The sequence below is a fragment of the Episyrphus balteatus genome, chromosome 3 (assembly GCF_945859705.1).
Source record: "Episyrphus balteatus chromosome 3, idEpiBalt1.1, whole genome shotgun sequence".
Classification (NCBI taxonomy): domain Eukaryota; kingdom Metazoa; phylum Arthropoda; class Insecta; order Diptera; family Syrphidae; genus Episyrphus; species Episyrphus balteatus.
Window position 1 is genome coordinate 20,777,982 of NC_079136.1, and position 23,220 is coordinate 20,801,201.

At 30.1% G+C, this 23,220-nt stretch overlaps 1 long non-coding RNA gene across 1 annotated transcript; it reads left to right on the forward strand.

Annotated features, from left to right (window-relative positions):
* The first annotated feature begins 396 nt into the window (after positions 1-396).
* Positions 397-2,778, forward strand: LOC129913075 (uncharacterized). The gene is made up of 2 exons (XR_008771976.1): positions 397-938; positions 1,822-2,778. It is a non-coding gene; the product is annotated as an uncharacterized LOC129913075 (long non-coding RNA).
* The last annotated feature ends 20,442 nt before the right edge of the window (positions 2,779-23,220 follow it).

The window sequence follows — 23,220 nt, forward strand, 5'->3', positions numbered from 1 at the left end:
AATCTCCTCCAATTGAATTCCCAAATTCTAGAATTTTCTTCCAAAAAATCAATAAACTCGCGCAGTAGGTAAAAAAATACTTCCATTTTTGTCTAACGCCAATGATGGCCCCCACACTGTTTTAATTTTTTTTTATTTCATGACGATACACGATGAGAAAGCATACATCGCATTAAATTTGTTGTTGTACTTTACTTAAATAAACAATCACAAAATAAACCTCTTATTTCCTTCCACTTCTCTAACCCCTCGACAATGCAGCAGCTGTTTTAACAAGACAAAAAAATAAATACCCCATGCAAACACACAACTGCTCACGTATTCAAATCCAATTCCATTTGTTTCATTTTTTCAAGTAAATAAGACCGTTCCTCTTATTTACCACCAAAAATACATAATATAATTTCCCCTATTTTCTAGAACGCCATGGAATTTTCCGTTCTTTTGCCTCGTCGACTATAAATACGACCGTTAGTTCACATGCCAGCTCATTCGTAACTTTGATATTCTCTCTGGTGCAAGTCTCTTATAAAAAAGTATAATAAAGTGAAAAAGTTTTATTTCTCTTGTGAAAGTAAAAAAAAGTAAAAATGTCTGAAAAAAGTGGAAAAGTTTTAAGAAAGTGCAAAAATTGCAATTACCATCATCAATTATCTGCTGAAGATCCTGGATAGTGTGTTTTTTGGGTATTATTTGCTGATGAAACCTGGCATTAGGAACAAAAATTTTCTCTCTCTCTACCCACACAAAGAGAGTTAGCTGTAAAAGCAAAATCCTGAAGGGCGTAACCTTTGTCGAAGGAGTTAAAAAATTTAGGAAAAAAGCTATAAAAAATACCCAGCATAAGATGGTGCTGATGATAAAAAAAGGGCATAAATGGTTAAAAACTTTCTGTTAATAAAAAGAGACATCGTCGACAACCAGGTTTGCATAGGAAGGTAAATAACTTAAAACAAAAAAATCATAAGAAATCCAACAAAAGTGCTAAAATATAGTTGATAAGTGTTTTTAAAAAGTTATTAACAATCACAAATCGTTCTACTATATTTAAAAAAACCTACTCAAATGGCGTTTCAAAAACTTTTTTTAATTGTGAACTGAAAAATGTTCAAGAAATTTCTCAAAAAAAATCGATTTTTTTTTTCATTCTTTGTTCCTTTAGCTGCGCAGTGCAAAAATTTCATTTCATCATTAAAAAAAAAAAACTTTAGAAATAATTCAATTCTCCTTTTAAAATGAATATTATGAAACTTCTCTTCTTGCTCTCAATTTAAATACAATTTAAATGAGTACAAAAATCTTCACAAAAAAAAACGCATCTATACGTACATAATTTTATAAAAAAAAAAGAAAATACTACCTACCTACATACATTTAACAAACAATTTCCCAACGAAAAAGAACGGGAGCTTTTTGTCTATTCGATTTTTTAATAAAAGCTTTTATTTGCTCAACTTTTGCTGCAATCAACGAACAAACAATTTAAATCGTTAACAAATACAAAAATAATTAAACTTAAAAAAAAAGCTTAAAAAGCTCAACTTAATTAAAAGCTGCAAATAAATCGATAAACGAAAAAGCTTCATCTATAAAAAAAAACCTTTTCCCTTAGATTGTAAGCTTTTTGTTTTTTCTTATAAATAAGCTTTATAAGTATATACATAGGCTCTCTATATATATTGTTATATACTTAAGTATATAACTTTACTTTAAGCTTTTAATTTTAATTATAGCGTTAATTATTCTTATATACAAACAAAAAAACAATTTTATTTTTTCTCTTAACCAACAAACAAAATTCTTTTCTTTGCAAATTTATAGTTTTGGGACATGTGAGTTGCTGAAAATTTGATAAAAAAAAGCTAGTGTATATAATAGAGTCAGGCAGAGTCAGAGTCAAGATCAGAAAATATTATAATATCCATGATCTTGTGTGTATATATACATAATATCGTGTATGCCTCTTGCGCGCGAGCTCTACCACTAGGAGTAGGAGCCCCAAATATATATACTCTACCTACATACAGATGGAAAAGGGAGCGACTTATATATACTATATATGACAGATAAAAACCTATTATACCTAGGCATATGCGTTTTTTCTGACCCCGACTGAGATTGCGACTCCTAAAAGTGTCCTGACTATTGTGGGAGAGAGTACAAAATAATGTACTAGATCTAATTTTACTCTACTACCTACCTACCTAAAATCTACTTGCGGCAAAAAATTTATTGCAAATTACAAAAAGCATAGGCGTGTTCTTCTTCTTCTAAAAAACATAAAACGTATGTATAGCTAGCTACATAGTTATGATATACCTAATCTATCTACAACCAATATTCTGCGGTGACACAAAAGGATGATACCCGGTTATCACAAACAACAATTTTAATTCATTATTTAAAAAAAACAACAAATATGTATTAAACTTTTTTTTTTTGATTTTGTTGAAATTAACGGTTGACTGCGGTCGCCAAAAATAAGTAAAAGCTGATGTTTTAAGGAAAGTTTAATTAGAGAAAGAACAAAATTTTTTGTAATAGGATTAATTTGTTAAAAAAAAGTTTGAAAAATCACAATTCGAGCTGTTATATATTTGCGTTTTCAGCTTTTGAATAAGCCGTGTTTATATAAAAACAATTTAGTACTAAAACAAAATTTTTGAAAAACAAAAAGACAAAAAAAAACAATTCTTGTTAAAACAAAACAAAAAAAAAAGATAAAAAAGAACAAAATAAGAAATATAAAAAAATCGTCTCTTAAAAAAAAAAAAATAATCTACAAAAAAGAAAAATTGAAAAAAAAAGAGCAAAACTTAAGGAAGGAAATAAATATAATTTATGATTCTTAAAACTAAACAAAAAATCTATGTTTTTATGTAATGCACAATACCGGATACCAAAATTATCTTATCGTTTATATTTCGATTTGATATATTTTGTATTTGATGACAATATTGTTGCGATTCTTCTTCTTCTTTTTAAAACAAACAGGCATTCTTGTTGAATTTTAGAGAATATCTGCTACACAGACAAACAGAGAGTAACCAGGTTGTTTTGATGCCCGCAAATAATGCAAAAATTAAGTAGGTATTTTTTGATTCGAAAACGAAACAAACTTAAACAAAATCCAAAGTTTATTTTCGATTCGGCAAATAAAAAAAAAAACCAAAACAATATTCTCACCAAAACTGTAAGTAGCCAATTTTATTAAAATTGATTTTTCTTAATTAAATTAAAAATTAGTTAATAATATTTTAACGCACAAAATCATTCTTATAATATATAATTTTTTTTTTAATTTGTTTTTTTCTATATGTTGGTTCTCGCGTAGAGAGTTTAACTAAAAACAAAAAGATCATAGGTTCATCCAAACACCAAATCTTTCATCATTCTTGAAATATAGAATGTCACATTCGTTTTTAATTTTTTTTTGTTTGTTTTCAAAATCATCTCTTTTTATTAAGATTAATATAAATTAATAACTTAAATTTACTATAATTTATTTGATATTGATATTCTTAAAAAAAAAAAACTATAAATTACCACCTTTTTTCTAGTTACTTAGTTTATAAGATTTTTTGGTGGTGTATTTCGAAGATTTCGAAAGAGGTATTTGAGTTTTAACGAGATTGTTCTTATTAAAAAGAAATAGCAAGATAGCCTACAAATCAAAAATTCATAAGTGAATCCCTCAAAAATCAAATAACTAATCCGCTTCGAATCGTATCTATGTTAAAAGTGATAGGTTCTGGCTTTATTATACATTATTTATCTTTTTGAACTACAAAACATTTAATTTTTTTATAAACGAATTTCAATTTTACTGCGAATTTTTTTCAACAAAAACTAATTTATTTTACAAAAAAAAAAGAATTAAAAAAAAAAAAAAACACTTTATAAAAATAAAAAATCCCAAAAACTTAAAATAATCTGACCCAAATAAATAAAAATAAACTAAAAAGAAAAAAAAAAAAATAAATTCTATCAAAAATTCAATCAAAGCCAATTTTTTTTTAAATCTACACAAAATAACAACCTATTTACATACAATTTTCTGAAAATTTCAACGAACATCTTTACATTTATCATTTTTATTCGAATTTTATTCGCATTTAAAATTTTTTTATAACCCGTTTTTAAAGAATTAAATAGGCACCTCAAAAATAATTAAAAACCAAATATATCATCAAAATCTAAATGAAAAAAATGAATTTACTTCCAATAAAAAAAAAAAAAAAATCAATGAAAATATCGAAGGTTATTTGAAATCCACTCTCAGCTCCAAAATAAAACCGTTTGTTTCTAAAAACATTTAGGTGATACATACATCAGAAAATAAATAAATAAATAAATAAATAAAACAAAACTAATACTTATTTACTGAATCGATACAAACCAAGAGATATTTTTAAAACACTATTATTTAAAATTTTTAAATCAAATAAAGAAAAAAAATTAATCAAAATCAGATTAAAGCAACGAAATACAAAAATTAAAATAAGCGTTTTAACTAATATATACCAAAATAATCATAAAAATCAAACCCTTTTTATAGTAAAATTTAAGGTTGAAAACTCCAATGATACAAAATTTAAAAATTTAGGTAGGTATGTGTTTATAAAAATTTAGGTTAGGTTAATTTTAGAAAACCCTTACATTCTGTTTGTCATTAAACCTTTTATTTCACACAATATAGTTAGTATCGACATAAGGAAATCTGTCAACAAATAACTGATAATACTAAAACATCAACAAAAATACACATAATTTATAAAAAAAAAATAAATTAAAATAAAAAAACCCTTAAAAAATAACAACGAAATAAAACTAAAAAATTAACCCAAGTCCAGAAAATCTTTTTCCAAAACAATCCTCATGAGAACAATATGTTTGTTGAATTAAAAAAAAAATCTTCTAGAAAAAAACATAAACTGAAAAAAGTTATTTGTTTAAAAAAATTTTAAATACTTTATTGAGTTAAAATTAACTGGAAGTTTTAAAATAAAAAAGTAATTTTAATATGTAGGTACATAACCGGTTATCTGAAATAAAAAAAGTTTAAATAAATTTTATACCAAATTATAAAAATCATACAAGCGAAAAAAAAGTGGAGAACCTTTCTCTGGAGAATTTTATTTATAAAATGCAAATTTCTAAGAAATTTCTACACACAAGTAGCTGGATATTGCCTCTTATGCGAACACCATGTAGCAGATACACTACTTTTAGATGTTTACAAACCAACTTCTTTAAATAACGATCATTATTCAAATTTCACTCGTGCTTCTTTGGCCGCCTTCTCAAAGGACATTATATGTACATATATGTTCATTTCATCAAAATTAAGGTGTGGTCAAGAAAGGATCAAAATCTCGGAGATCAATCACACCCTCTTGTCTGCTTAACCCTTGTATTCCGGCTGTGGCGCTCACTTTGATGAGGAGGGGATAAAGAAACATAATATCAACTAGTAAACTCTTTTCATACCAAGTATTTCGGGATATAAAAACTTATGTTGTGTCCGTGACACACTTAATTGTGAATGTTGATGTATTCAAGGCTGCTTCATTTACGGACACATTTTCATGTTATTTGATCTCTAATATCCAAATACCAAACATACATTCATCTCGTATCCGGTGATAGTTCGTCTTAAAGTCAACAGTAGCACATGAAAATTTTATTTGTCTCGTACAGTTTGGCAAATGTGTATCTACACCAAAACTCACTTGAAGACCTCTGAGAGAGGAAAACACTGATTCTAGAATCCAGATCCTAAGGAATGCCAAATAATTGTTGCTGGCAATATATCATTTCGTCTTTCGTTAATTTTTTTTGAGAAGGAATTATCGGTATATTACTTGGCCTATGCTGACTTCAGGACTTCCCTCACTCTATTACCCACCGTTTATGTTTATGGACTCACTGGAGCGATGATGTTTCAGCTTAACTTCCTTACCAATGATGTGTCCTTAAACTTTTCCTTCGAAAAGTGCGATCTAATTTTTTTTTGTCCAGAAGTTGTTTCCTCGAACCCGGAGTTCTACAAACGACTTACACCCAGACAGCTTTCATTCGCTAGAGAAGAAGTCCATGCAACATGCATCTGTTTCATATTCAAAAGAAACCAGATGATTTATGTTTTTTTTTTTTTCAAAAGCGACGCTTTGTTTCCATTCTTCAATTGTTTCGTCAGACAGATACCATACAACGATTAAACTACTTGGTGTCCAGATAGATGAAAACCTTTCCGGACCAACTCAAAGTAATACCTTTTGAAAGCCATCATTTTTTTTTTCATCCCTCCCAATGCTGATAGCCTCACTCCGCACTTGCCCCACAATAATTCAGACTGGAGCGATGATGTTTCAAAAAAAAACTTTGCTTCCTGATCCGTGTCCTGGAATATACACATACATCGTGTATTTTTCTTATTTTGTGAACCCTTCCTTCACGATAGGACCCTAATCTTCAGTTGCTTTGTCAACCAGATAAGAAACTGCGATTGATTGCTGCTGTGCCCAGATAGATGAATTTCTTCCTTTACGACTCCTAGTAACTTTTCCCGATGTTGATAGCCTGAGATCGTTTGCTCAATTGTTCCACAATTAAAAACTTTCTTATTTACGACTTGAGACGCACGAGCTGATGAAAATCATTTTTTTGTATCAATCCCAATTTAAAAATTTGTATCTCTTTCGAAGCTGTATTATAATACAACAGATTAAAAAATATATAAAACCCAATATATAATGATTTTTCTCTTTTAAAAATTCAATAAGGAATATAATGAATAAATAAAACATCCTTAAAAATCAAAAGAAGACCATTTTTATTTATAATTTTTTATTTGCAGAAAAGTTTCATTACAAAAAGAAATTTTAAAAAAAGATTACTACTTCTTACTCCAAGCAAAAACATAATTCTCAGAAAATCCCAAACCAAACATCTTTTAAAATAAAAGCAGACAAAAACATCCAACATCTAATATCTACTACAAATTTACACAAAATAAAAAAATGAAAAAACGAATTTAAAATGAAGATAATTTTACATAAAATATATGGGAATAACCTGATTCAAACTAAATCAAAATATAAGAAAAAAATAAATATTACAAAATTCATGAGTTCTTAATTTTATAAAACTTCTTATAAAAAAAAACATAATACCTAATCTAAAAAACCGTTTTTTATATATATGAAAAACTAAATTATTTCTTTATTATAAAAAAGAGCCATTTCAATAATTTTATTAATACACACAAATTATATAAATATCTAAATAATAACTTCGAATAGGTAGGATGTTTTCGTTATCTGATTCCCTTAACTAAGATAATCCTCATTTAAAAAAATAAATGTCAAAGTAAAAATTAAATACTCATATCATAACCAAACGAAAAAAGATAAATTAAAATAATTAATAAATATTAAAATAGGAAACTTAAAAATTTACTCTTAAATTATATACCAGTCTCTGAATATAAAAATTTTAATAATAATAATTTTTATAGGTACTTTTAAACATAAATATTACCATGGTTTTTTTTTTCATAAGTCCTAAGTTTTCTGCAATTTTCATAATTAAATTTTCTGTAGGAAAATTTAAAAAAAAATTAAAACTACTTAAATTAATAAAATAAAAAACAAACTTCTAGAACAAATGAATTTATACAAAATAAAAGGGTACAAATAAATATAAATAATTACATGCATCAAAACAGAAACTGACCATCATAAAAGATCTTCCATTAAAAATAAAATAAAAAATCGAGGGATATTTAGTATACAAAATATTAAAACTTTCCCCAAAAAAGAACTATCCACTTCGACAACAATACGTTTTATAGGAATTATCAAATTAGGAACAAGAAAATATAAAAATAATTAACAATGATCTCTGATATCTTATTTCACAACTCAATGTTCACTAAGGATGATAGCGAAAAAATTTACCGGCATTAAATAACAAAATAAAATACTTTTCTGAAAATGTTTTTAAGCACCGAGCACGATCTTCGAAAGAATTTAAATTACCCACGCTTAAAATTGCTTGAGGTATATTATTAAGTTTTATTATTAAACTTGAAAAGGAAAAAAAAAAATGATACAACTGCCAACCTCTACCTCAAAAGTTTTGCATTAAAAATATTCAATTTTAGATTTAGATATTAGGGAAATATCAAGCGTATAATTTTACATCACAACTATTATTTTAATTAGCTCCGTTCTTTTTTACTTCTTAAGGCAACGTTTTAAACCAACCACGCTTATGTTCTTCGACTTTTATTATATTTTGTTTATAACTTATGATTTAGTAACAAAATAAATCCAACTGCAACAATTTTTATTCTAAAGCACCATTTTTCTCCGACTTCATCAATATTCACATCAACTTCAAAAAAAGTGGAATTTGAATCTTATCATATAGCTCATTGGCTCAATTTTTAGGACGTTTTTCATACCTATGTACCTATACATTTGTGTTCCTGAGACTGCAACCTTCAACATTCCATCTATTGATTTATCCTGATTTAAATAAAAAAATAAACCACAATATTCATCGCATTTCATCTTTGTACCAAGTAAAGTTATTGATGCCAGCACAACTCTTCACTTATTATGTTCATTTTCAACTGTAGAGCAACGCATCTAGCAGGTATAAAACTGTCCATGAACTTTGGACAATATAATTCAATTTCAATTCATCAACCTTGAAATTTCAAAGAACATATACAAATTTCATGATTATCGTATTTTCCAGGATTTATTTACAAAATTCCTCAAGTTTTTTTTTTTACTGCAAAAATCAATGTCTTCATCTATTGCTTCTTTCAAATGTGTAACACTTATGATAAAAACTTCCCGTCTTTGCCTCATCATGTTCCTGTTAAAGTAACAAAAAATCATCACTGCTATGGAATGTTCTAGTAGAGCAATCTTTATCGTGTCTTCGCATATTTAAGAAACTTTATTTATAATTTAAAAAATTTCCAACACGTTATGTATGAGTTTTTTCAAAAGACATTAATCCTCCCATGACCAGACAACAATTTTCAACATTTAGATTACAACTTAAGCCAACTCAAGAACCTGGCCTAATCTGACAATTATGCGTATAAAGAAAAGAAATTCTTTTAAAATCTCGAAATGAAAATAAAATAGGTATCAATAAGTAAAATAAATAAAAGGTCAAGAGGTAGATCCTCCGCACCGAAAAGAAAACAACCAACCTGACAATTTCCAACAAAACTTTATTTTAACTAATTGTCTTAAGATCAAAACTAAAGCGTATCCTAGCAAATCATTAAGCATTGTTGAACAAGTAGATATCTAAACTAGAAGATACATGATACAACATAATTAAGAAAAAAAATCAAGTTTAATAAAAACGAGATAATTATTGTAGGCATACAATACAAGAGAAAGATAAAAAAATTAGTATTAGGACTAAGAAAGTAAATGCATAAATGCATAATGCCCAATATGAAACTGAATTCTTTCTTTGAATTTAATCACTATCAACAACCATAACCGATAAACAAATGGAAAAAAACCACAAGCTAAATTAATGGAAAGTTCTGTATAATTTAAATATTTAACAGATACCTACTTTTAAAACTTTAATTGAAAAGGTTTTTAAGCACTGAAAGTGTGTTAAGAAAACAAAATATCACCCTGCGGCCAAAACTTAAAAGGAAAGATCCAATCTTAAAGTATTGTCGTAACATGCAAACATACAAAATCATATATTTTTCTCGTATTATTAAAATATGCGTTACCTACTTATAGATTTCCACTAACATAATCATTTGAAAATTTAATAGTTAAGTTTTCTTTTTATCAAGAACTACAACGTCGTCTTTGAACAACGTCGATACGAACATTTTAAACAACCATCTATCCTCGTCTAGAATATTAATACCAAAAGCGTCTTTTTAAGCCAACTTCTAATGGAATTTAAAACCTTTAACCTCTATCGATTAATTTTTTTTATGAAGTTTCACATGTTCATTTGTTTTGTTAAACAAATGGGTCTGAGTCTGAAATCTCAAGCATTCTTCTATGGATTTTTCATCATTAAATCATCCTATGATTTTTACAACTGACGAGTAATACATCATGCTGATACAGAAAAACCCAACAGTCCCACTTTTTTGGAAAGTATATTTAAACCCAACTCTCATCAAGTTCGCAACTTCGATCAACTTAAAAAAATCTTTTGTTATTTATAGTTCTTCTAGGTTTAAATAGTTCTTCCTGTCGTTTCCCTCCTTCAAAAATATACTTCCTTACATACTGCCACCTTTCAACAATCAACATAAGAATTTACATCCAATAAAACTATCACATTTTACCTAACTCTCGATTTGTTAATCATTTTTATGGCGCAAACATAATGAAGAATTAAAATACCTGAACAGCACCTTATAGCACCTTCAGTTTAGTAGCACCTACCTGAAAGACCCACTTTTATAAATATATGTAAAATTAAACATACTAAGAATATTTTATCGGTTTAAAGAAAAATCTTCAAAACTGGAAAATATATAAAATATATCCACTTCGTATCGTCAGTCGTCGCTAACAAGAAATCGAGACAGGAAGAGTGACCAGATTTTTCTAAAACCACATCTAAAGTTGGTTCGTTGTATGACCCCTTTACAAAAACGAAAATGAATCTGACTGATTTTCCAAGTAACCCTGTATAAACTGAAAAGAAGCAACTCTTTTAAACGAAACATCATTAAAGAATTTAAATAAAATCTAGAAAGTGAACACGAACTTTAAACCCAAAAGTTAATATAATTTTGTATTTTATAAAAATTATGGAGTATAATAAACCATTGTTACAATAACTTAACGTATGTACCTGATCGACCTTCCTTAACTTGGAGAAAACTCATTTATATGTTAATATTAAGGAAACTGCGTAAAACTTCTTCTTAAAACTAGTCTCACTTAAAGAATAATCTTAAAATTTCACCCAAATCACCTAACATTATTGAGAAACGGATCCTCATTATCTTGACATTGTTTAAAACAACAAATTGCACCATATTTGAAGGCATATAGTTCAAATTTTAACGCCGAAATATTAGCAGAATCGTGTTCGCCAACATCTGAAGAAAAACTCTATTTTCACGTCACGTTGAGAATAAAACAGAAACATATAGCTTATCTCCACCTTATCTCCACCAAGTTTACATAACAAAACAATAAGTATTCTAGTATTTTAAACAATACCTAACTGACCCACATTCCAAACTTGGACTTATTTTAAACATCGATGAAGCTGACAAAACCGTCTTAACTTTACCTCTCAAAATGATAAATTTGTGTTTTTTAAAGAAATGTTTGAATGTGAAGATGAACGCGAATGGACATTTTTAATACCACTATGGTGTACAAAAGTGAAATAAGTCACGAAGATTTAGTGAAGTTTATGTGAAGAAAAAAACAGCTTCAACTTAAACCTTTTATAGGACTATTTCATAAGCATTCAAATACTATCTACCATTAAAATTAAACAACCTCGATTCCATAAAACAACAAAAGGAACATTGTTAAAAACCTAATAGTGAAGAATTTCCAATCGTAGATTTTTATTTTTTCAACTTCGAACATCTTTCATCATCTCATACCGAGTTACATAATGTCGAAAACTTTTACGGAGAACTTTCAACACATCCTTTTTTGCAAGGACATAACATCTTAAATTCTTACCAACTATTTGTTCCCAAAATTTACAAGAAGGACCAGCATTTTCAAAGATTTCTTAGTTTTTCATCAAAACTTGTGGCTACCCAAATCTCCCGGATTCTAAAACTATCGCTTCATCGTCATTACAGTGGTCTTATTAGACAAATACGAAAAAAGAAATTTTTTTCAAAAATGCATCGACAAATTTTAGATAAAACGTACGAAACGAAAAAAAAATCCACTTTTAAGTTAAGAAAAGGAATGAAATTCAAATTAATTGCAACAAAAAAAAAACTTATAAATTGATAAATTGATCAAATTTTGAATAATGTCTACAAACTTCCAGAACTTCTTTCCCTGGTCTTAGCGAACAATATGAAATATACGTATCATGAATTCCCCCTTGATTTGTGACAACGTGCACGAGCTAAAATAGTCTGCTGAATCCGGACTACGTAGACGGAAACTATAGCACAAAGTACCTACTACGACCAAATTCTACTAGGATAAGTAGGTACCTCCTATTTTTACGTAAAACCTGTTACATGGCAGTAATACATCATCCAAAAGCCCAAAGAAATTAACAACTTTTCTTAAACTTAATTACTAATTTAGCTTGATTTAAGATTTTTAATATTACCCTCTTAATCAACCAAACTACGAAACTTTTCTGTACCAAGAATAGGAAACATTTATTACTAGCAGACACATGCTGACGTTGCTTTACCTTAAAAAAAAAAACAGATTTTTCATAAAAATACCCTACGTTTATCCCCAGATCAAAATACATTATAAAGCTCCTTGTTCGTCTACGTGCTCCAACAAGCAGTCAACCCAGTTATTTTTTTTAATTCTTAGTAAACAAGTTTATATATTATTTTAAAAATTTAATTTATTTCTAATTATATTATTGCCTATTTGAAGAGGTTGTAAAAGGAAATCGTTTATATCCATCCGCCCTTCTACCCACGATCCAATTTTTTTTTTAAACTTAAAAATATCAGCATAAATTATTCTAAACGATATAAAATAATAAAACAAAAAGTTAAGATGAAGTATAAGTCATAAATTCAGTCTACGAAGCTTATTCATAAAAACAACCAGTTAACCTGATATAATACTCAATGAAACTAATAAGCATAATCTCCATAAAAAAATATTTTTATAAAAATAAAAGAATATTAATTAATGCAAAATCGAAGTAACATTCAAAAACAAAACATAAATATTTATAAATTTATTATTTATCCTGAAACCTTCAAATTATTGTTTCTTAATTCTTTAAGGGAAGCCTTTTTCTTTTATTATTTTTTAAACTTTGCAGTGAAATCTAAAAAAAAAAAAGACTTTACAAATATTGGCAATCAATGTTTTGGAAAAGTAGGGGATTAACAGTAAAATTTTGTACGTCCAAAAGGGAATCAAAATGGGCAAGCACGCAAATTTTCTGTAAAACCTCAAAAATGTTCGTCATTCTGCGGGTTTATAATGAACCGTGAATCGATGAAATAATGAACTACTGGGATTAAAGCAAACAAAACCTTTGGGGTTAATCTCCTTTGGTCAACTTGCTACAAACCAGGAATGAACGCTCATAGAGACTCATTAATCACTTGTCTGTCAATGGAGAATACCTCAGGGGCAAGGTGAACGATGTTTCTTGAGACGCATGATCTACTATAGCCTTGGCCTTAGCCGAGGATAGTGGAAAGTGTGAAATGTGAAAACCATTATCTACTAGCCAGGGCCTTTGCCCAGGATAGGGGAAAATGTGAAAAAGAATGAGGAGGCTTGTACTCCAAACAAGAGCGTTCGTAAGAAAATGCTGACGTACACGATGATCGTGGGTAGAAAAGCAACTTACGTCGACAAGGAATTGAAAAACATGATCTACTAACCAGGGCCGTAGCCCAGATTAGGGGAAAATGTGAAAAAGAATGAGGAGGCTTGCACTCCGAAAAGAATAAGGAGGCTTGTACTCCAAACAAGAGCGTTCGTAAGAAAAAGCTGACGTACACGATGATCGTGGGTAGAAAAGCAACTTACGTCGACAAGGAATTGAAAATATTCCAAAAACAAATCCACCAACCATATCCATACCCAATATCACATAACCTAAAAGTAAATTCCTCATTTTTCCTAAAATCCACATACTTGACAATCCACATAGCCAGAAACTATTAAATTTTTGCAACTTTTCTCGAAAATAACAATATTATAGGGTTCCGTTAGCCACAAGTTAAAAATTTTAGACTTGAACTCACAATCCTTTTGTTGAGTGATTGATTATATTAAAATTAAACAGAAAAGGTTCATAAGTATTTTGTATGATTTTAAGAATGTATTTTTTTTAATAGATACGACATAGGAATGACAAACAGATAAAGTGTATTTATATTTTCAAAATTTAACCCAATTTTAAAGTCTGTGTTCAAGAGGTACGATATGAGAATAAGAACAAGAATTTTTTTATATTTAGCGTCGATAAGTATTGCGTTTTTAAGTCTGAGTTGCAGTGTTTTTTTTTTTTAATTTACGATATAAGAATGACAAACGGAATTCCTTAATAACAATCTAAAGTCTGTGTTTAATAGGTACGATATGAGAATGTCGTACAAAATTTTGTATGAATAGCATCGATAAGTATTATAATTTTTAAGTCTGACTTGCAGAGTGTTTTTTAAGAGATACGATATAAGAGTGAAAAAAAGAAAATGTGTATTTATAACCCCAAAAGTATATGAAATCTTACGAACTGTGTTGAAAAGATACGATATGAGTATAACAAAACAAAATTTATATGTATAGTGGCGATAAGTATTGCGATTTTTAAGTCTGAGTTGCAAGGTGTTTTTTTTAAGAGTTACGATATAAGAAAGACAAACAGAACAAGTGTGTTTATTTCCACAAACAATATTCAATTTAATAGTCTGAGTTCAAGAGAATGAGTTATGAGAATGACAAACAGAAGATGGGTATTTATATTCTTGAAAGCAAATGCAAATTTATAGTCTCTGTTTAGGTTTACGATCTAGGATTATGAAAATAATTTAGTATTAAAAGCGTCTTTAAGTATTGCGATTCTTAAGTCTGAGTTTCAGAGATTTTTTATTAAGATACGATATGAGAATGAGAAACAAAAAAGTGTATTTATATTTTCAAAAGTAAACAAAATTTTATAGTCTGTGTTAAAATGTAACGATATGAGAATGGGAATAAGAATTTTGTATATAAAGTGTCGATAAGTATTGCAATTTTTAAGTCTAAAATTAAATTATGAATTTGGTCCCGTTGGCCACAAAATATTAAGATGATTGAATTAGAGTTGAGAGTGTTTATTTTATCTACGATATGAGAATGACAATTTGAGTATTGAAATTAATTACTATTCCTTATTTATTGAATCAAAGGTCCCGTTGGCCTGAATTTATTCTGAAATTATGAATTTGGTCCCGTTGGCCACAAAGAGTATAAGATGATTGAATTAGAGTTGAGAGTGTGTATTAAGCTACGATACTAGAATGACAGTAATCTGCGTATTGAATTAAAGGTCCTGTTGGCCTGAGTTTATTCTGAAATTATGAATTTGGTCCCGTTGGCCACAAAAAGTATAAGAAGATTGAATTAGAGTTGAGAGTGTGTATTAAGTTACGATATGAGAATGAAACGAATACTTGTTGATTTCAAAATACTTCGAACAAATTAAGAAAGCTCCTTTTACCTAAGACAATAATCTGCGTATTGAACTAAAGATCCTGTTGACCTCAATTTAGTTTCAAATTATGAATTTGGTCCCGTTGGCCACAAAGAGTATAAGAAGATTGAATTAGAGTTGAGAGTGTGTATTAAGTTACGATATGAGAAAGACAGTAATCTGCGTATTGAATTAAAGGTCCTGTTGGCCTGAGTTTATTCTGAAATTATGAATCTGGTCCCGTTGGCCACAAAAAATTAAGATGATTGAATTAGAGTTGAGAGTGTGTATTTTAACTACGATATGAGAATGTCAATAATCTGCGTATTGAAATTAAGGTCCCGTTGGCCTGGGATTATTCTGAAATTTTGAATTTGGTCCCGTTGGCCACACAAAAATTAAGATGATTGAATTAGAGTTGAGAGTGTGTATTAAGTTACGATATGAGAATGAAACGAATACTTGTTGATTTCAAATTACTTCGAACAAATTAAGAAAGCTCCTTTTACCTAAGACAATAATCTGCGTATTGAACTTAAGATCCTGTTGACCTCAATTTAGTTTCAAATTATGAATTTGGTCCCGTTGGCCACAAAGAGTATAAGATGATTGAATTAGAGTTGAGAGTGTGTATTTTAGCTACGATATGAGAATGACAATAATCTGCGTATTGAAATTAAGGTCCCGTTGGCCTGAGTTTATTCTGAAATTATGAATTTGGTCCCGTTGGCCACACAAAAATTAAGATGATTGAATTAGAGTTGAGAGTATGTATTAAATTACGATATGAGAATGAAACGAATACTTGTTGATTTCAAAATACTTCGAACAAATTTAAGAAAGCTCCTTTTAAATAAGACAATAATCTGCGTATTGAACTAAAGGTCCTGTTGACCTCAATTTAGTTTCAAATTATGAATTTGGTCCCGTTGGCCACAAAAAGTATAAGAAGATTGAATTAGAGTTGAGAGTGTGTATTAAGTCACGATATGAGAATGAAACGAATACTTGTTGAATTCAAAATACTTCGAACAAATTTAAGAAAGCTCCTTTTACCTAAGACAATAATCTGCGTATTGAACTAAAGGTCCTGTTGACCTCAATTTAGTTTCAAATTATGAATTTGGTCCAGTTGGCCACAAAGAGTATAAGATGATTGAATTAGAGTTGAGAGTGTGTATTTTAGCTACGATATGAGAATGACAATAATCTGCGTATTGAAATTAAGGTCCCGTTGGCCTGAGTTTATTCTGAAATTATGAATTTGGTCCCGTTGGCCACAAAAAGTATAAGAAGATTGAATTAGAGTTGAGAGTATGTATTAAATTACGATATGAGAATGAAACGAATACTTGTTGATTTCAAAATACTTCGAACAAATTTAAGAAAGCTCCTTTTAAATAAGACAATAATCTGCGTATTGAACTAAAGGTCCTGTTGACCTCAATTTAGTTTCAAATTATGAATTTGGTCCCGTTGGCCACAAAGAGTATAAGATGATTGAATTAGAGTTGTAAGATGATTGAATTAGAGTTGAGAGTGTGTATTAAGCTACGATATTAGAATGACAGTAATCTGTGTATTGAAATTAAGGTCCCGTTGGCCTGAGTGTATTCTGAAATTATGAATTTGGTCCCGTTGGCCACAAAGAGTAAAAGATGATTGAATTAGAGTTGAGAGTGTGTATTAAGCTACGATATTAGAATGACAGTAATCTGCGTATTGAAATTAAGGTCCCGTTGGCCTGAGTTTATTCTAAAATTATGAATCTGGTCCCGTTGGCCACAAAGAGTATAAGAAGATTGAATTAGAGTTGAGAGTATGTATTAAGTTACGATATGAGAATGAAACGAATACTTGTTGATTTCAAAATACTTCGAACAAATTTAAGAAAGCTCCTTTTACCTAAGACAATAATCTGCGTATTGAACTAAAGGTCCTGTTGACCTCAATTTAGTTTCAAATTATGAATTTGGTCCCATTGGCCACAAAGAGTATAAGATGATTGAATTAGAGTAGAGAGTGTGTATTAAGCTACGATATGAGAATGACAATAATCTGCGTATTGATATTAATTTCCTGTTGACCTCAATTTAGTTTTAAATTATGAATTTGGTCCCGTTGGCCACAAAGAGTATAAGAAGATTGAATTAGAGTTGAGAGTGTGTATTTTAGCTACGATATGAGAATGTCAATAATCTGCGTATTGAAATTAAGGTCCCGTTGGCCTGAGTTTATTCTGAAATTATGAATTTGGTCCCGTTGGCCACAAAGAGTATAAGATGATTGAATTAGAGTTGAGAGTGTGTTTTAAGCTACGATATTAGAATGACAATAATCTGCGTATTGAAATTAAGGTCCCGTTGGCCTGAGTTAATTCTGAAATTATGAATTTGGTCCCGTTGGCCACACAAAAATTAAGTTGAATGAATTGGTGTTGAGAGTATCTATTAAATTACGATATGAGAATGAAACAAATACTTGTTGATTTCAAAATACTTCGAACAAATTTAAGAAAGCTCTTTTTACCTAAGACAATATTCTGCGTATTGAACTAAAGGTCCTGTTGACCTCAATTTAGTTTCAAATTATGAATTTGGTCCCGTTGGCCACAAAGAGTATAACAAGATTGGATTAGAGTTGAGAGTGTGTATTAAGCTACGACATTAGAATGACAGTAATCTGTGTATTGAAATTAGGGTCCCGTTGGCCTGGGTGTATTCTGAAATTATGAATTTGGTCCTGTTGGCCACAAAAATTAAGATGATTGAATTAGAGTTGAGAGTGTGTATCAAGTTACGATATGAGAATGAAACGAATACTTGTTGATTTCAAAATACTTCGAACAAATTTAAGAAAGCTCCTTTTACCTAAGACAATAATCCGCGAATTGAACTAAAGGTCCTGTTGACCTCAATTTAGTTTCAAATTATGAATTTGGTCCCGTTGGCCACAAAGAGTATAAGAAGATTGAATAGAGTTGAGAGTGTGATGTATTTTAGCTACGATATGAGAATGACAATAATCTGCGTATTGATATTAAGGTCCTGTTGACCTCAATTTAGTTTCAAATTATGAATTTGGTCCCGTTGGCCACAAAGAGTATAAGAAGATTGAATAGAGTTGAGAGTGTGTATTTTAGCTACGATATGAGAATGACAATAATCTGCGTATTGATATTAAGGTCCTGTTGACCTCAATTTAGTTTCAAATTATGAATTTGGTCCCCTTGGCCACAAAAAATTAACATGATTGAATTAGAGTTGAAAGTGTGTTTTAAGCTACGATATTAGAATGGCAGTAATCTGCGTATTGAATTAAAGGTCCCGTTGGCCTGAGTTAATTCTGATATTATGAATTTGGTCCCGTTGGCCACACAAAAATTAAGTTGAATGAATTGGTGTTGAGAGTATCTATTAAATTACGATATGAGAATGAAACAAATACTTGTTGATTTCAAAATACTTCGAACAAATTTAAGAAAGCTCCTTTTACCTAAGACAATATTCTGCGTATTGAACTAAAGGTCCTGTTGACCTCAATTTAGTTTCAAATTATGAATTTGGTCCCGTTGGCCACAAAGAGTATAACAAGATTGGATTAGAGTTGAGAGTGTGTATTAAGCTACGACATTAGAATGACAGTAATCTGTGTATTGAAATTAGGGTCCCGTTGGCCTGGGTGTATTCTGAAATTATGAATTTGGTCCTGTTGGCCACAAAAATTAAGATGATTGAATTAGAGTTGAGAGTGTGTATCAAGTTACGATATGAGAATGAAACGAATACTTGTTGATTTCAAAATACTTCGAACAAATTTAAGAAAGCTCCTTTTACCTAAGACAATAATCTGCGAATTGAACTAAAGGTCCTGTTGACCTCAATTTAGTTTCAAATTATGAATTTGGTCCCGTTGGCCACAAAGAGTATAAGAAGATTGAATAGAGTTGAGAGTGTGATGTATTTTAGCTACGATATGAGAATGACAATAATCTGCGTATTGATATTAAGGTCCTGTTGACCTCAATTTAGTTTTAAATTATGAATTTGGTCCCGTTGGCCACAAAGAGTATAAGAAGATTGAATAGAGTTGAGAGTGTGTATTTTAGCTACGATATGAGAATGACAATAATCTGCGTATTGATATTAAGGTCCTGTTGACCTCAATTTAGTTTCAAATTATGAATTTGGTCCCCTTGGCCACAAAAAATTAACATGATTGAATTAGAGTTGAAAGTGTGTTTTAAGCTACGATATTAGAATGGCAGTAATCTGCGTATTGAATTAAAGGTCCTGTTGGCCTGAGTTTATTCTGAAATTATGAATTTGGTCCCGTTGGCCACAAAAAGTATAAGAAGATTGAATTAGAGTTGAGAGTGTCTATTAAGTTACGATATGAGAATGAAACGAATACTTGTTGATTTCAAAATACTTCGAACAAATTTAAGAAAGCTCCTTTTACCTAAGACAATAATCTGCGTATTGAACTAAAGGTCCTGTTGACCTCAATTTAGTTTCAAATTATGAATTTGGTCCCGTTGGCCACAAAGAGTATAAGAAGATTGAATTAGAGTTGAGAGTGTGTATTAAGCTACGATATTAGAATGACAATAATCTGCGTATTGAAATTAAGGTCCCGTTGGCCTGAGTTAATTCTGAAATTATGAATTTGGTCCCGTTGGCCACACATCTATTAATCTACGATATGAGAATGAAACGAATACTTGTTGATTTCAAAATACTTCGAACAAATTTAAGAAAGCTCCTTTTACCTAAGACAATATTCTGCGTATTGAACTAAAGGTCCTGTTGACCTCAATTTAGTTTCAAATTATGAATTTGGTCCCGTTGGCCACAAAGAGTATAACAAGATTGGATTAGAGTTGAGAGTGTGTATTAAGCTACGACATTAGAATGACAGTAATCTGTGTATTGAAATTAGGGTCCCGTTGGCCTGGATGTATTCTGAAATTATGAATTTGGTCCTGTTGGCCACAAAAATTAAGATGATTGAATTAGAGTTGAGAGTGTGTATTAAGTTACGATATGAGAATGAAACGAATACTTGTTGATTTCAAAATACTTCGAACAAATTTAAGAAAGCTCCTTTTACCTAAGACAATAATCTGCGAATTGAACTAAAGGTCCTGTTGACCTCAATTTAGTTTCAAATTATGAATTTGGTCCCGTTGGCCACAAAGAGTATAAGAAGATTGAATAGAGTTGAGAGTGTGTATTTTAGCTACGATATGAGAATGACAATAATCTGCGTATTGAAATTAAGGTCCCGTTGGCCTGAGATTATTCTGAAATTATGAATTTGGCCCCGTTGGCCACACAAAAATTAAGATGATTGAATTAGAGTTGAGAGTGTCTATTAAGTTACGATATGAGAATGAAACGAATACTTGTTGATTTCAAAATACTTCGAACAAATTTAAGAAAGCTCCTTTTACCTAAGACAATAATCTGCGTATTGAACTAAAGGTCCTGTTGACCTCAATTTAGTTTCAAATTATGAATTTGGTCCCGTTGGCCACAAAAAGTATAAGATAATTGAAAGTTGAGTGTCTATTTTAGCTACGATATGAGAATGACAATAATCTGCGTATTGAAATTAAGGTCCCGTTGGCCTGAGTTTATTCTGAAATAATGAATTTGGTCCCGTTGGCCACACAAAAATTAAGATGAATGAATTAGTGTTGAGAGTGTCTATTAAGTTACGATATGAGAATGAAACGAATACATGTTGATTTCAAAATACTTCGAACAAATTTAAGAAAGCTCCTTTTACCTAAGACAATAATCTGCGTATTGAACTTAAGGTCCTGTTGACCTCAATTTAGTTTCAAATTAGGAATTTGGTCCCGTTGGCCACAAAGAGTATAAGAAGATTGAATAGAGTTGAGAGTGTGTATTTTAGCTACGATATGAGAAAGACAATAATCTGCGTATTGATATTAAGGTCCTGTTGACCTCAATTTAGTTTTAAATTATGAATTTGGTCCCGTTGGCCACAAAGAGTATAAGAAGATTGAATTAGAGTTGAGAGTGTGTATTTTAGCTACGATATGAGAATGTCAATAATCTGCGTATTGAAATTAAGGTCCCGTTGGCCTGGGATTATTCTGAAATTTTGAATTTGGTCCCGTTGGCCACACAAAAATTAAGATGATTGAATTAGAGTTGAGAGTGTCTATTAAGTTACGATATGAGAATGAAACGAATACTTGTTGATTTCAAAATACTTCGAACAAATTTAAGAAAGCTCCTTTTACCTAAGACAATAATCTGCGTATTGAACTAAAGGTCCTGTTGACCTCAATTTAGTTTCAAATTATGAATTTGGCCCGTTGGCCACAAAAAATATAAGATAATTGAAAGTTGAGTGTGTATTTTAGCTACGATATGAGAATGATAATAGTCTGCGTATTGAAATTAAGGTCCCGTTGGCCTGAGTTTATTCTGAAATTATGAATTTGGTCCCGTTGGCCACACAAAAATTAAGATGATTGAATTAGAGTTGAGAGTGTCTATTAAGCTACGATATGAGAATGAAACGAATACTTGTTGATTTCAAAATACTTCGAACAAATTTAAGAAAGCTCCTTTTACCTAAGACAATAATCTGCGTATTGAACTTAAGGTCCTGTTGACCTCAATTTAGTTTCAAATTATGAATTTGGTCCCGTTGGCCACAAAGAGTATAAGAAGTTTGAATTAGAGTTGAGAGTGTGTATTTTACCTACGATATGAGAATGTCAATAATCTGCGTATTGAAATTAAGGTCCCGTTGGCCTGAGATTATTCTGAAATTAAGAATTTGGTCCCGTTGGCCACACAAAAACTAAGATGATTGAATTAGAGTTGAGAGTGTCTATTAAGTTACGATATGAGAATGAAACGAATACTTGTTGATTTCAAAATACTTCGAACAAATTTAAGAAAGCTCCTTTTACCTAAGACAATAATCTGCGTATTGAACTTAAGGTCCTGTTGACCTCAATTTAGTTTCAAATTATGAATTTGGTCCCGTTGGCCACAAAGAGTATAAGAAGTTTGAATTAGAGTTGAGAGTGTGTATTTTAGCTATGATATGAGAATGTCAATAATCTGCGTATTGAAATTAAGGTCCCGTTGGCCTGAGATTATTCTGAAATTATGAATTTGGTCCCGTTGGCCACACAAAAATTAAGATGATTGAATTAGAGTTGAGAGTGTCTATTAAGTTACGATATGAGAATGAAACGAATACTTGTTGATTTCAAAATACTTCGAACAAATTTAAGAAAGCTCCTTTTACCTAAGACAATAATCTGCGTATTGAACTAAAGGTCCTGTTGACCTCAATTTAGTTTCAAATTATGAATTTGGTCCCGTTGGCCACAAAGAGTATAAGAATTTTGAATTAGAGTTGAGAGTGTGTATTTTAGCTACGATATGAGAATGTCAATAATCTGCGTATTGAAATTAAGGTCCCGTTGGCCTGAGATTATTCTGAAATTATGAATTTGGTCCCGTTGGCCACACAAAAATTAAGATGATTGAATTAGAGTTGAGAGTGTCTATTAAGTTACGATATGAGAATGAAACGAATACTTGTTAATTTCAAAATACTTCCAACAAATTTAAGAAAGCTCCTTTTACCTAAGACAATAATCTGCGTATTGAACTTAAGGTCCTGTTGACCTCAATTTAGTTTCAAATTATGAATTTGGTCCCGTTGGCCACAAAGAGTATAAGAAGATTGAATTAGAGTTGAGAGTGTGTATTTTAGCTACGATATGAGAATGTCAATAATCTGCGTATTGAAATTAAG